This window comes from Aythya fuligula, chromosome 1 (assembly GCF_009819795.1).
Source record: "Aythya fuligula isolate bAytFul2 chromosome 1, bAytFul2.pri, whole genome shotgun sequence".
Lineage (NCBI taxonomy): Eukaryota > Metazoa > Chordata > Aves > Anseriformes > Anatidae > Aythya > Aythya fuligula.
The window spans coordinates 21,726,548-21,742,084 of record NC_045559.1 but is presented as its reverse complement, the minus strand read 5'-3'; the positions used below and the strand labels follow the sequence as shown (position 1 = coordinate 21,742,084).

General features: G+C 42.0%; 1 protein-coding gene across 4 annotated transcripts in view; it reads left to right on the top strand.

The window, feature by feature from the left end:
• PLXNB2 (plexin B2) overlaps positions 1 to 15,537 on the top strand; it is a 257,287-nt gene that overhangs the window by 79,695 nt on the left and 162,055 nt on the right. For all 4 annotated transcript variants that reach the window (XM_032197592.1, XM_032197584.1, XM_032197575.1 and 1 more), the window contains one exon: positions 1,017 to 1,203. The gene's annotated coding sequence lies outside the window, so the exon portion shown is untranslated. The remainder of the gene's footprint in view (positions 1 to 1,016; positions 1,204 to 15,537) is intronic.

Here is a 15,537-nt window from a genome sequence, read left to right as displayed (position 1 = left end):
AAACTGGTCTTTGTTCATGCTGGAAAAAATCACAGGATAACTTAAGTCGGAAAGGAGCACTGGAGGTCATCTAGTCCAACACCCTGCTCAGAGCAGGGCCAGTGAGGTCAGGTTGCTCAGAACATATAAAGTATTTAGCAGTCTGCTCTACATAGCTCAAAACTTAAGTAGATGATGGTGAGTTTCTTGGAATTTCTGATAGGGAAAAAATTGAATTGTAATATGTCTCTTTTGTCTTCACCTTTCAGAAGAAAATAAAGGAGGAAGGCTGGGGAAAAAAAATCTTTACTATCCATTCCATTTTATTTTTAGATGGAAATAAAAATTTCATCAGGTTAAATCTTACTTTCCATACTCAATTATTCCCCAGAAAGTTGAAATAAGTACAGGTGTAGTCTTTTCAAGAATATGCTCCTAGAAGTTAATTTCTGAAGTGAAGGGAAACTGCAAGGTGACATTGCTTTGGGCCTTAATAAAGAGCTTAATTTAGGCATCCATCCTTATAAATGGGTGGTGAACTATCTAAGGGTTGGAAGGGAAAAGGGAAGAAGGGGGCTGCAAGAGAGTGATAGCAGATAAAAGTACAATGTAATTTAGGTCTTTGGTTAATGTCTCCATTTGAAAGTAGCACTGGTTTATTTGGTCAGCCAAGCATTGGCAGCTCACAGTCAAATTCTTACCATAAAGTCTTCTTGCCACAGGTGAGGCTTGAATAGGTTTCTTATGGGCCTATCATTATCTTCTACAAAGTGGCCCTTCGAAGGCAGAGTAAGGATGCTTTGTAAATAGCTTCCTAAGGCTTTGCATTGCCCCAAGATGTCTTAAGTTGAGAGGGCACCTGCACTTGAGAAAGGCAAAGAACCACGCTTGTTGACGATGGCAGCTTTAATGGGTTTCCCCTTTCATAAGGCTGTACTGAATCTCTAGCAGACAACATGAACACCCATCACTGTGTCTTGAAGCCGAAACGTGCCTCACTACGGTGCTGAGGTTTCTGACATGTTCTGTTGTTCCAGGTGAGAAGACAGAGGGGGATAAGCTCTGGGCACAACTTTGCGGCTTACCTGGTACCCTCTGGAGCACAGCTGAGAAAGATTAAACCCTGACACCACCTCGTCTCATCCCGAAGTTCCAGCAGAAGTCAGCTCTTCTCTCCCAAGCTGTGGTGTGCACACGATTCTCATGTGATATTTTTGTTTTTAGGTAAGCTTGCTTTTTTTTGTTTGTTTGTTTGATCTATTTGTATTTTAAAATGGGATACTATCATTCTATTTTCTCGATAAATTTCTAGCTATTCATCAAAACTTTCAAATGTTGCTGGAGCATATAATAAATGTTTATTACTACTAATGGAGATAAAACTTCTAGGAGCCAATCTTGCAAGAGGCATTAAAATTAGTGAAGAAAAAAAAAAAAAAAAAAAAGAAAAGAAAAGAAAGAAAGAGCAGCTTGGCAGAGGTTCTGTATTCATAAACCTATTTATAGCTGGTGTGCCTGTTAGGAGAGCAGGTTTGTGCCTCCGCCAGCAAGATGCTCCAGCTGACTGCCGTGCTAGTGCTTGCCCTAATTTTGCACTTAGGTTCTGAGACTCCCACTGGGATGCTGAGCAGATGTGTGATTGAACTGAATGTCGAAGGTGTTCAGGTCTGACTGCATCTCTGAGGACAATCAGAGAGATTCGATCCAGATCTTTTCCAGGACCTGTTCACCTTGATTAGCACGTGTTGTCTTGACAGGATTCTCAGAAATTGGCTTGTAAAACCCCTTCTTCCAGCTAAGAATTTTCTTTAATTGAGCATCCAAAGAGACCTGGAGTTAAGATTGACAGAGGGGTTGCTCAACCATGGCTCTTGGTCTGTTCTTTAGCCGTAAATCAGTTTAAAACCATTTAGACATCTTGCTTGGTGCTGGCGACGTTCCTGGAAGTGGCACTGTCTGGAGTGCTCGTTCCAGTCTGGTGTGAGTTTGGAGGGAAATGCGAAGAATTTCTCTGGAATTACCTCTGCAGCTTAAATCTCAGCCTTTTACTGCTGGTAATAATTATCCATAGACTGTGCTTTTTGGAAGATAGCACTCAGCCTTTCCAGAAAGAGAAATGTGTGTCTCCTGTATGACACTGAAGAGAAATGACACAATGGGAGAGGAAAATAAAATTTACAAGGAACCAAGTTAAGAAAACCAAGTGTATAATAGCATTTAGCTAGTAACTGGCTGCATGCCAGTTTGGGAGGTTTTTCTTTGTTGCTGTTTTTTACACTCAGCTTCTGTGTATTAAGTTTTTACTTCCCCTTGAAAACTACTGGGAAGGGGAGGGATCAAAATATAGTTTTACATGCATGTGAGCTGCAGAATGAATAACAATGAAGACAGCTGTTTTAAAACAAAAAAAGTACATTCCCTCCTACGCACATTCATTTAGATACCTAAGACCATGATTTTTCAAAATGCAGAAAAAAGCACGAAAACAGCTACTATATTTAAGCTTATTTAGAAATATGCATGGGGGAAGATGAGTATCACGAAGGAATGTCCTGCGGAGGATGCGAACATAAGGGTGGACTTGCTGAAAGGGAGTAATAGCAGAGTAGTTTTTGTAATTTCACTATGGAATCTTAAATCAATTACATGAATAACACAGGATATCTTCTGAGACTAGCCAGAAGCGCTTTTTTGCGGGTATAGCTAGCATGGTTGCAGAAAGCCTCCGTGCCAGACTGGGATTAGCGCTCCCACAACTGAGACACCACAAGTGCTCGCGTGTTTGTCTCTGCGTCGTCTCCCTGTGCAGTCAGCCTTCAGTGATCCGCCTCCTGGATGGTAAATTCTTCAAAAAATGCACCGAGGTGTGTCTGATAATTCGTGGTGCTGCGGCGTGTTTGTGCGTTGGACTGGGAATGTTGATGTTCAAAATAGGTTTGGTCTTAGATTTTGCATTGATTAAACGTTTTGATAACTTGTGTTATTAAAACTTTCAAAGTCTGCATTAGACTCCTACTGAAATTACAGCGAGTTGCTCAAAACTGTGCTGATTAAAGGTAGTATTTCCTTTTCAAGAAGACTTCACTGATCTAGTTGTTTCTTGAGGTCTGTTCCTTTGAAAGGAAAATTAGCATCCTTGTGCTTTTTAATAAAATGAGCCGAGTACTAAAAATACACGGTCAGCAGTTTGGTTAGAACACCAGAGTATGTGGCTCATTGCTCTACAGAACATGTAGGATATTAAATGTGGATATTAATTTTGTTCATTCCTCCATCACAAAGAAAATAGAAAATGCTTACATAAGGGGGCAAAATAGTTTATGGAATTCTTCAGCAGTGCCTTTCATGGTATGCAATTATAAACTTTGATGCATGGGGGATATGAAGTGCTTCCTGGAGTTATCTTGTGTAAATACGTATAAATCAGGTTGGTTGCTGGTTTACAACCCTTTAAGCAACTACATGGTAGTGCTTAAAAAGAGAAACAAAAACTGGGTAAGCTTTTCTCCTAAATTTTCTTTCTCTCCCTTTTTTTTTATTTCACTCCAGAAGCTTTCCTCAAACTTCATTATCTTCCAAGTTTTCCCTTTAAATCGGCGGCTAGCATAAGCGTTTTTGCAGACTCATTTCATGTGAAGATTTTGTCTCTCAAGTTGTTAAAGCCAGCGTAGCTGCAGCTCTGCTTCACTTGTGTGGCAATGAACTTCACATGTAAATGGGGCCTCTAATAAGTCCGCTTTGTGCTGGAAGGTGCTAATGGCTGCCATCAATCAGAGGGCTGGTAAAAGTTGTTCGCCCCCTCCCCCTGGACTAAATGAGACAGCAATTAAATGCCCTTTTGTTGAGTGATAGCTGAGACAATAGAAATCAATGTCCAAAGCACAAACCCGAATGGCAAGTCTTAAGTATAAGCTAAGCCATGTGTCCCAAGGGATTGGCACGTTGATTTGCTTACAGCTGAGGGTGGATATGAAAGGAATAACTGGACGTGCAGACAGCAGGAGAAGCTGTAATGCTCCTTGGAGTGCAGCCAGCTCGCAATATTTCCTGGGAAGACTTCTCGATGGGGCCTGCTTCCATGGGCAAGTGCAGCCCAGCATCAGCCAGCAGCGCAAATGGGATCTGGAGCAGGCCCTGGCACCAGGTTGTGATCAGGAGATGTGATACCAGCAGTGTTGGTGGTACGTTTTTATGTTGGCTGCTCAAGAACAGGCAATATCTGATCTGGTAGGAAGCCTGCTGATACAAGTTTAGCCTTTCAGCTTTCCTGTAAGTACTTCGACTGGCAGGGTGAGTTTATACTTGACCCATGCCGTTATTAGAGGGTTTGAGATCCTTTGACCAGGAGTTACAGTGCTGTCAAGGCATGTCCTGAGAATGAGCCCCCACAGTCCCCAGATGCCATCAGTTTGCTCCCCAGTGCTTTCAGGTGCAAGACCTACTCTTGTGGTTCTCAATTGTGCTGTTTGTAAACAAAAGAGAAAACAACCAAACAAAAAAAAATACAACAAAAAACAATTTGCTCATCAATTCCTTGAAAATGAAAATCTTTTGATACCCCTAGTATTGGTTAACAATTGTGTCCAAAGGATGTGCAGTCATTTAGGTTGCTAAACGTGTTCTGCCTGTCTTACTGACTCCAAACCTCCAAAGCTCATTGATGTCAGCGGGACACTTCCTTTTGACTCCAGCATGCTACTCGCAGCTCTGCTTTAGCTTTATTGCCTCGCTGAAAGGGCCTTAAGTTACTTGTGTGCACAGGGCAGCATTGTCTCTAGTCTGTGTGGGTTTTTGTTTTTGTTGCAGTTTTTTTCCCCTGCTTTTGTGCAAAACTGTAAATGCATCGAGAACAATAAGCTATTGCATTTACTAATGACAAGGCATGCTGCTGTCTTACAGTTTATATATGCTGCTGGCAGGGACTGGCTATATGATGTTTTACAGCAGCTCAGCTAAAATGAGAAAGTCTTTAAGTTTGTCTCCAAATAAATGTCACAGGAAGAAGTTATTTTATTTTTGTGCCTAAACTGTATGGCACACAAATGACCAGAGTCAGAAAAAAAAAAAAAAATAAAATAAAAAAATATATCTGTTTAGAATATTGACTTTGTTCTGTGGAGTGCCGTATCCATCATGGCTCTTTTGGGGGCTTAAACAACAACAACAACAAATTAAAGAAAAAAAAGCTACCTGTATTAAGAGGTCCATAAAAATCAGATGACATTAGGAATGGACTCGTAAGGACTTTATATCGACAGCTACTTCAAATGACACACTTCACAAACCCATTGTTTTCATGTAAATTCATATATTTGTCTATGACGTTAACTCTGCTTCTAGCCTTGACTTGCAGCTTGCTTTTGCATCAGGTTCTCCACTCAAATAAAAAGCAGAGGGCTGAGGAACCAGGGCCTGCATAGGCACAGCAATATATTCCCATGTTACCAGCATAATTCTTTAATCCTTTCAATAAAGACCTTTATTTGTTAACATTTTTCACTGTTACCAATACAAATACCTTTTTTATATATATAAAAGCATTCTAATCAATAAATATATGATAATAAATTCTACAATGTGGCCAAGCTATCTTGAGATGAAGGTAGGCATAGAGAGTACAAAAGCTATTTGTAATGTTTTATATTTACTTATTCAGCATGTAATTTTGAATAATCACAGATTAGCTTTTTTTAAGCATCTGCTTCTGTATGGCAAACAGCAGTCCAATAAAGCAGAGCCGTTGACTGAGATTTGATGTGTCCATTACCTCCTGCAAATGCCTTGGAATACAATGGGGTAGCATGCAGACTTCAGAGCTGTCATGACAGGTATTAAGAATGTGTCAAATCCCAGTGATGACTGATAACATATCTGTCATTTGTGATGGGATTATTAGGAAGAGGAAAGCCACTAGGAGAAAGATACTCTAGGAAAAAGAAGGGGGAGGGAAAGGCAGGAGGAGAGAAGATTTACTGTTCTTCAGAGCTGCCTCATTTAATTAAGCTTTGTCTAGTCCATAAACAAATCTATTAGCTTCCTGACTGCTTTGGCAGCATAGGCACTTTAAGGCTGCAGTAGTAATTCCAGAGAATTAGGTTTCTCTTTGGTGGATAACTGCACTATAGGTATTGTAGCTGTGATGAAGGTTCTTGAGGAGTGCCAGGAAACAGCTAGTGTAATATTACTATTTTCTTTATTTTCAAAGTAAGAATTTAACAGAATACTGTAGAAGAAAGAATTCAGTAGGCACCTAAGACATTTGCTGCATGGAAACTCTTAATAGAACTGAAGAGCATAGCTTGCCAGTGTCATTTGATTTGCTTCTTTGGTTAGCATAAAGCACATGAACTATTGCTTTTTATTATTATTATTCTGAATATGTATCTTGTGTGGGTATGGATAGGCGGCTGTGTTTTGTGTCACGTGTAAAATTAGGTTGTGCTGAGTAGGTCTCCTGCACATAGTGCACAGACTGATTCCTGTCAGGCGTCTTAGGCTGAGCCATAAACACATCAAAGGTCTAAAAGCGGTTAAATATTAAGACAGAAGAAGCATCTCTTTTTACTGTTGTCTGGCACTTAAGCAGTGTCAGGACAGAGGAGGTGACCTGTTTGCTTCTTGCTGTCAGTATCTTTTGTGTAGGAACATCTCCACAAGAGGCTGAACCAGGGTACCTATCCCATAAGGCCCCCACATAGAGAATTCAATTTGGGGGGCATATTAGGTGTCAGTAAAGGGGAGACTTGAAGCACAGTGGGCTCAAACATCTGTTCTTAGCTGTCAGATGTTCCCATAAATCCACTTTCAGCAGGATAGCCTTTGAACAGAGATTCATAAAGCTGTCTATATGATCTTTTCAGCCAGTCTTTCCATTGGCTTTTTATGGAAAAGGACCTGGTCTTTACCTCTGTCCCTTCTATGTGCTCAGCCAAGGTGCTTATCAGCTCTCTCAGGTCCCCTAGCCCTTCAGTGGAGGTTAGCCCTGTGCCCAAGTGGACACTTGGGTACCACTGAACAGTTCTTGGCAGGCAGCTACCTTGTTGGACGTGTTCAAACAGGGTAGTAGCCAGCTTGGATGATCCAGCTGGGGGCCTGGTTGATGGCTCACTAAGGAGCAGCTGATGGTCTCAGATTTGGGAAGCAGAGGTTTGGGCCGCATTTCAGACCAAACTGCAGCTGCCATGGCTTGAAGTGAACAAGGTTTGGCTGGTATGTAAGCAATGGACCCCGTTCCTGACAGCCACCGAGGGCAAATCAGCTCCCACACGCCGTCCATGCCTGGGCAGCTGGCCTCTTGTCCTGCGGAAGGGCCTGCTGGGGCAAGGCACAACACCGCAGAACACTCTTTAGCTGGCGAGGCCCGGGCCGTGTCTGTGTTTTGGGTGTAAACGCAGGCTCCGAGCTGTCGGGGTAGGTGAAGGCAGGAGTCGAGGTGCAGCAGCTGGCCGATGGTACCCGCCATCCCGGTCGGATACCTCGTGTTTACTGTAGGGGAAGAGTACACACAAGGGCAGTTGTAGCTTGCCTCTGGCTCCAGAGCGAGTTCACACCCTTGCTTACCTCATGGAAACTCACCCATCTCCTTCCCTCAGGAAAGATTTTTTTTTTCTTTTTTTTTTTACTTCCCCCCCCCTTCTATAAATGTATACTTACCCCACCCATAGATGCTGGCTGAGCAAAGACCATAGAGCAATCTGCAGCAAGGACTATGGGGTTTTACTTTTTAATATGTGATGTATTGTGGGTTAATTCATTTCCCAAGGTGGTTCTCCAGAGGGCCTCATGGCAACCATCCCAGAACAGCCAGGGATTTGGGTACCTCAACCCAAAGCTGGTTTAGCTTAAGAGTTGTTAAAGGAGACGTATTTATTTATTTATTTATTTTATTTCCTCCAGAAGCTGAACTCAGCATTTCTTGAGAGTAACTGAAACTGTGCACACAGAGATCATTAATCATACTTTAAAATCTGGACTTCAACTTCTCCTTTTATACGTAGATTACCATACGGGATATTAATGTTGCGTCTTGCCGGCTGGCAATGCTTCTTTTCATACCAATTAAAAGCGGTTTTGGAAAGAAGGATGACTGTGGAAAATGGCTCCGAACCAAAGAGCCCTTCCCCCTTGATCGCAGGTTTGGTTTTGGCCCGGAGTGGATGTGGCAGCCATGTTCATGTAGACCGACAATGGGTAGCCCACAGTCTGTGACCACCCCTTCGGTGTGCCCACCTCAGGAGGAGACACCAAGGCACACAGGGACTGTTGGCAGCAGTCACAGCCTATTTTTTTTCCAGTGCTCTCATCAGCTCCCATATTTAATGGATTTAGGTAGTGAATGGGTTTTCTGTCCTGGGAGAGCACTACAGTGCAGTGAACTTGAGCTTGGCATCGTTCTCTGAGGGAAGCTGTTTCTTCCCTGTACTCTCTGACCCATCCCCCACTTCTTTAGATTTTGCCAGTTTAAAAAAAGGGAACAGCAGCTCTTATCTGGAAGGTATTGCAGAAGTGGACTTGAGAGACTCAGCTATTTCTTTTTTTTCATTTTGCTGTACGTGAGGTGTCCCGAGATAACACAGAAAATCACGGGGTTGGGGGAGTCGCCTCTGAAGATCACTGAACATTACTAAAATTCCTTCTAGGGTCCAAGATCAACACTGTACTGCACAGGCTCTGTCCTGTTGTACATGTGCTCACACTTAGCTGCAGTCCAGTTCTTGATTTATTTTTTTATGTGGTGATAAGTTTAGAATCATCCTTTGAAAACAAAACAAAACCACCACTACCACCCAATTCAGATGCACATGGATATCTTAAAGCAAAACAACACTTTAAATCTAACTCTTGAGTTTGTCACATACTTGGATGAAAACTGATTTCCGTGCTTGTTTGGAGAAGTAAAATATTTCCAGAAATTGAAGAAATTAGCAATGGTAGTGATTGCTGTTTGGGGGGAGAGGAGTTGCAAACAACATATTGCAAAACTACTTCTCGCTGATAACAAACAAAGCTCAATGGGAAATTTTGTTTTGAAAATATTTAACTGTTGACATGAGGATGTTTGTTAGAATATTTTTAGTGCTGATAAAGAAAAGCAGCATTCGTTGGAATTTTGGTAATCTTGAATGAAAACACATGTTAAGCTCTTTGTTAAGCTCCGTGCCTCTGCTCTGGATGGTTGTTGCGTTATGTAGGAAAGGTTTTTTCACAGCTGAGACTTTCCTCTATTGTTTCCACCTCTAATCTTTTTGTATTGTATTTGGAGGAGAGGGAATGAGAGAGAGAGAGAGAAAGAGAGGTTTGGTCATAAACAGAATAGTGTGCTGCAGGAGCGTCTGTGATAAGACTTTTAAGGTGGTGTTTGCAAGTTGCAAGGTTGCAGCTAAGCTTGTGGTAAAGCTGAAAAAATTGTGCTTGTTTAATTGTGGTGTAAAACATCATTATTATCATATGAAAAGCACCAGTGATGCCTTGGCTTGCTTGATAAAATAAGAATCTGTTCATGGTAATGACCATTAACTCAGTGACAGGATGATAAAGAGATTACAGGGTTCAGCTTCCCACTTATAAAGAATTGGTTGGTGCACGTGCTATTCTGCTAGTCCAATCTCCGGGTGTGTTGTGGAACAGTCATGGAAAACATTTTTAATATTTTTAATGTGCTACCTGACAGCATGATCTGTATAGTATACAATTTTCAGTTCCTCTGACCTCTTACCCACCAATTGTATTGGCAAAACACTAATTAAACAGGAACAATGTATTTATTGTGACTAGAAGTTGCTTTTATCGTGCTTCCTATTGTTCAGGTTCAGAACAGGAATGAAAGAGCCTGCTTAAAGATGCTCTCAGAGCTCCTCTGTTTAAAGATGGCTCTTTGTTCAGAACTGCCAAAAAGCAGCAGCAAGCTGTAAAAGGAAAACTTTCCCTCTATGCGATTTCGGTCCCTTGAGTCTTGCTGCAAAATGGTTTATATTAAAATTAAGTGCAGCTAACTCTGGAAGTGAATTAGTCTCAGTCACGGGCCATCAGTGTGTTTTGCTCTTCATTAAAAGGACTATATGCCACTTGATGGCACTTTGTAAGAAGGTAAAGTTTTGAGTAATGCAAAGAAAGGTGGGACCTCATGGAAATCCAGTGGAAGTCTTGCTTATCCTCTAACCTGTGGTGGCCTCTGTCAAAAGAATTACTGACTTTCCAAGGTGCTGTATATTGGAAGAGAATGCGTGAGCACCCTGGATAGAGAACAGTGCCTGTAGAAGCTATAGTAACAGCACTGGCGGTGACCATCATCTAAAGATCTTTATGCAGAGCAAATGCCTGGAGGACCGTGGATAAGATTTTGAGTTCAGGTTCCACCAAAGTCACACCCCTCAGGGAAGGTTTAGAGCTCTGTGGCTTCTTACTCCTCTAATGATGTAATTTGGATAGACAAAACTGATTTTATCACCTTGTAAGCCTTGCTTCTCTTATGGCATACTACATGAAATGGCATGTAGCATCTTCAAATGGAAGACAATTGCAATCTCTTTGCTGTCCTAAATACAAAAAATAGTTTTCATTTGTGGCTGTCAGCCAGCATAGCTTCTAGAAAGTTGCACTTAGTCATGCCTTACCCAGCAGAAATATTACTGTTTTGAAATGCCCAAATGAATTCTTGTTCATCTTATTCCTACTTCCGTACCGTTCCTGCTTTTATATATATATATATATTTTTTTTTTTTTTTCTGTTATAAAGCACTGTCCTTCCATGTGTTGAACTGACCAATTGCATATCATGCAAAAACACAATTTGCTTTTCTTAACTCTTTCGTCCAGCTGTAGCCAGTCCCTTTGTCACGCTTCTAAATATTCTTCTCCCATTTTTGAGTGTTGACACGGCATTCGTGTTATTCTTAGTGATGTGTGAAATTCCCTCCTTCCCTCTTCCTCACCAGCCTCTGGCTACATGCATTTACATGAAGTAGAAATATTGCCATAAGATACGGGACAGAGAATTATAGCAAAAGAAAGGCTGAGAGCAGCACCTCAAGCCTGTTAGGCCGTAAGGAATTTCAATGCCTGTGTTCACAAGGGGTGCACAGGTCAATCTGAGGAGCTGGATGCTGCCAACTGCTTTGAAAAATTAGGGAACCTTGTTCAAATCCCAGTAATGCCAGAAAAAAGTGGGTGCCCTGAAATACAGGATAGAGTAAGCAAGCTCTCACACTGGTATGTGCCTGGGAGCATTTGCCACTGCTCTGCTGTAGCTTGTATTCAACTGAGCTTTAACCTCAGCAACTTGGAGATGGTGTTCACCTGCGTTGCAGTCATATCCTGACAGCAGTTCTGGTGTCGCCTCAGAATTACAGCTCTTACTTCAGTCCTACAGGCTTTAGAGAATGTTAAACCTAGGATAGTCGGCAGAGTTTACGTGTCAGGGTTCTTTATCCCCATCCTTTTCTGCCTGAATATGGATAAATAAGTAGATTTGATTTTACAATGTTTTTGTATGTAAAGAGCTTATCCTACCTGATTCTCTTGCTGATGTCCCTGTTCCCTTGTTGCGAGCCTACTTCTTTCTGGTGAGAGGCATGCAAGCTGAAATTTGGCATTACGATATGCCAATATTACACAGTCAGGGAGAAAATTAATTGAATTTTCTGTCTGTGGAGTACAGAATGCAGAAATAGAAGCATGTAAATTACTTAAAAGGCATTGTATAGTTCACAACTGTTATGCTACCCTACAGTTATCTGGAAGGTCTGCTCTAGAGCCAGCCATCTGTGTAGTTACTTATATTAGTGCATGCTTCATATCTGGCACTCAAAAAATGATGTTTATTCTTTTGTTCCTGATGTGAAAGCCATTCTCAGTCAATAAACTGTCAAGCTACTCTTTTGTCATTGTTGCTGCCTATTTGTGCTTTTTCATTTTGAGTCTCCTCAATCTTGCCAATCTAATGTGTTCTTTTACAGGAATGTTCCAATTTCTTGATAACTGAGAGATTTGCTTATCTTTTCTTTCTTTCCTTTTTTTTTTTTTTTTTTTTTTTTTTTTTTTTTTGTTATCCCTCTCCATCAGTGAAATGCTTCTTGGTGAAAATACAAATGCAGTAGAAGGTGAAAAATTCAGACTTCCTTCACAGTCAACAGAGAAAAATGGGCACTTGTGGAGTGTGATCTAGCACACTGCTTTAGCTCTCCACCCAGGAGAAGATTAATTGCATTCTACAAGTGCCTGTTTTTCTCAGCTGATAAAGAGATGTTAGTTGGGTCACCGAGATAGCTGTTTCCACACTGTTGCTACGTAATTTTAGGAAAGATGCTCTCCAGCATGTCGGTTTCAGCAACAAATAGCGCAGCTAAGCAAGGACCTGCATCTCTTCTACTGTGTTTCAATTGAAAAACAAGCAGGCTGTTTGCTTGTGTTTCAGGTTCACATCACAAAGCTGGTCTGTGTGATTATCTCTTTCTCTCTCCTATTTATTTATTTATTAATTTTTTTTTTTTTTTTTTTTTTTACATGGAACCAAACTTGGCCACAAACAGGCTGCTTTAAAGTTTGAATATTCAGGCTGAAGCCGAAGCTGGCAAAGTGCTGCAGAAGCACTCTGTTTGTAATCCTCTCCTTAAAAGTACTGCATGCAAGTGCTGGGGAAGCTTTACCAAATACATGTAGTAAACAAATTATTCTTCTCTAACATTAGCCTTTTCCCTGCTATGCTTGGGGAGCTCTGTGCAATTGACTTTTTGAGACCATGTTATATTTCATGTTTTTATACTCATGATAAAGCAGAGAATGGGATACGCTATTTAAGGTGAAAATAATCTTGACTTCTGCCTTCCCTGAATTTGTATGGAGGGGCTGCAAGTCTGCAACAGCTAAGTTGTCCAATGTGTGTGATGAAGACAGTCCTAAAGACGGTCTCAGGCTTTGGACAGAAGGCAAAACTGGAAAATGTATAGGACAGCAACAATTTCTATATCTGCAGTACTTACAAAGGAATTTTCCCTCCATATCAGTGCAGTTGTCCACCTATGTTTAGTCTCACAGAGCACTGTATTTTTTTACTTAGATAAAAAGATGTGATACTCCGCATTATGCAGCAGGAAATGGTGTGCTCACGAGGTAAAAGCCCTGTGTCCTCTCCATAAGCAGCCTTGCTGCTAGAGGATATCGGTGTGGCCAAGCAGAGCTGGCAGAGCAGGATGCCAGAGCTGTCCTCCTCCCTTCAGTGCCAGGTCTGCAGCCACCAAGAGTGGTTTGAACTGACCTGGATGACTCTTCAACCACGGTGCTTACAACGAATTGCAGTAGAAGATCATTTATTTGACAGACAAATGAATAACCTTGTGGGGAAAAGGGCTTCTGAATGCCCCCCTCACCACTGCTGTATTGGGTGAGGGTAACAAGTGTTGTGGGAAGTGGTGATGTGGTACCACTCCAACTACTGCTTGAAGAAAGAGCTTGTCCAGAGCCTCAGAGGTGTGCAAGTTCCAATCCCCTAACTAGGTTTGTGCTTGGTTCAATTTCTGCTGTTATAGTATAGGGTTTTCTTCTAGCCACTACATGTCCTGTCTCTGTCTGAGTTGTGCTGATATGCTGGCCTTGGTGACAGGGTCAGTCACTTACACACTGTGTTTTCTTTTCAGAATATATTTTCTTTCATTGGTTCGCATATTTTTACAGACCAAGTCAATGTGCTTGCTCTGTATTGGTTGAGATTTAATTTTATTCATTTTCTTTCTTAAATAAGTATCCTTAGCCTTTCCAATTTTGATTCACATGGAAGCCTTCCAGAGCTGCATTGCATGTGTTTGATTATAATTAATTATGCACTGACTAGTGATATGCATATATATATATATATATATATATATGAAGCTAATATCTTTAGTCATTTAGCACAGAAAGGCACTTTTCCAAAACTAGAGGCCTATACTTTAAGGGCTCTGACTCACGATTGCAGGCAGATTTATTTCTTAGAGTCAAAGAAAGGTTTGGGTTGGAAGAGACCTCTAAAGACCATCCAGTTCCAACCCCCCTGCCATTGGCAGGGACACCTCCCACCAGACCAGGTTGCCCAAAGCCCCATCCAACCTGCCCATGAACACCTCCAGGGATGGGGCATCCACAGCTTCTCTGGGTAACCTGTGCCAGTGCCTCACCGCCCTCTGAGTAAAGAACTTCTGAATATCTAATCTAAATCTGCCCTGTTTAGTGTAAAACCACTCCCCCTTGTCCTATTAGCACACACCCTGACAAAGGGTCCCTCCCCAGCTTCCCCACTTTGACCTGTTGTTTTTAAAAGGAAACTGTTTCCTGAATCATCTGCATCCCGTCTTCCTCACAGGCTCTCACTGGTTAAGGTGTGGAGTTTTGGTTCCTCTGTCTGTATAGTCCCCCAAGGCAGGATCTCTGAAAACAGGGCTTACTGGGGTGTCAGCCCCCGGGGTCTGCTACAGGTAGCCCAGAAGGTCTGATGGGGTCATCACCTCTGAAGTTTCCCTTTGAGTCTCATTTGAGCTGTCTGAAGTGAGTCCTTCCAAAGCCTGCCACTAATTCACTGGGTCTAAGAGTGTAAAATTATCTTTTGCACTTAAACTGGGCAAAAAGGGAGCTCGAGATACATCTCCCTTACCAAGGATCCTGGTATTTCAGATGGATCTGGCTTGCTCAAGGCCTTTTTATCAGGTGATGTTGGTGCCCTTTTGCTGTCCTGGTGCTCCCAGTCCTCCAGCTGTCTCTGTTGAGGCACGGGGCAACATTTCAGAGCTCCCTGAGAGCTCCCCTCTCTTCAGGCACTGGTCTCCTTTGATCTTCCTTCCCCAGGTTTGGCAAACAGCCCTGCCAGCAGGATTGGCTTGAGGAGACCTTCGAAACTATAAACGTGGCTAATTTGTTGGAGGGGAGGCTTCTGAGCACTGGCCATTGTTTTACCTTTCCTGCTGAGGCACCTAACTTGCTTTTTATGGCTTCCGTCTGGTTTTTAATTGTTCATTTGGGCAGAACAACAGAACAAGAAGAAAGATGCAATGGTTGGTTAAAAAAAAAAAAAAAAAAGCCAATGTAGTTGTTTTCTTCCCTCCCCAAGCCTAACCCCATTCATACAGCAGGAAGATACCGCTCAGCTTTAATTTAATGCCCTGCCCTGCCCTACCTCAAAGTCCAAATCCATTTGTCACTCCACCAAGTTACCTTTCGCCCATAGTTTCCAAACACCGCCCAGGCATTTAAAAACAGAAATGATCAGAGTACAGGAACAACAAAGGCTCTTTCTTAATTCATTTGTGTTTGTGTGTGTTATCTGTGGGGAGGCATCTCCGAATGTGTGGCATTGCAGTTACTTGTCAAGGTGGTGCTATTTTAGTCTCCTCCTGCAAGAGGGAAGTCCCGTGACCGTAGCCAGCCAAAGTTCTCCCTTCTTCACGCATGGATTTCCTCCAGTTTAAACCACCTCTAAGTGATGTCTAGTGCCCTTTGAAGTTGCTAAAAAGGATTTTTGCTCTGTAAACACTCCGTATATAGCCTAAACACCCGCTGCTCTGGCTCACAGAAGAGTTCACAATGGCTAGGATT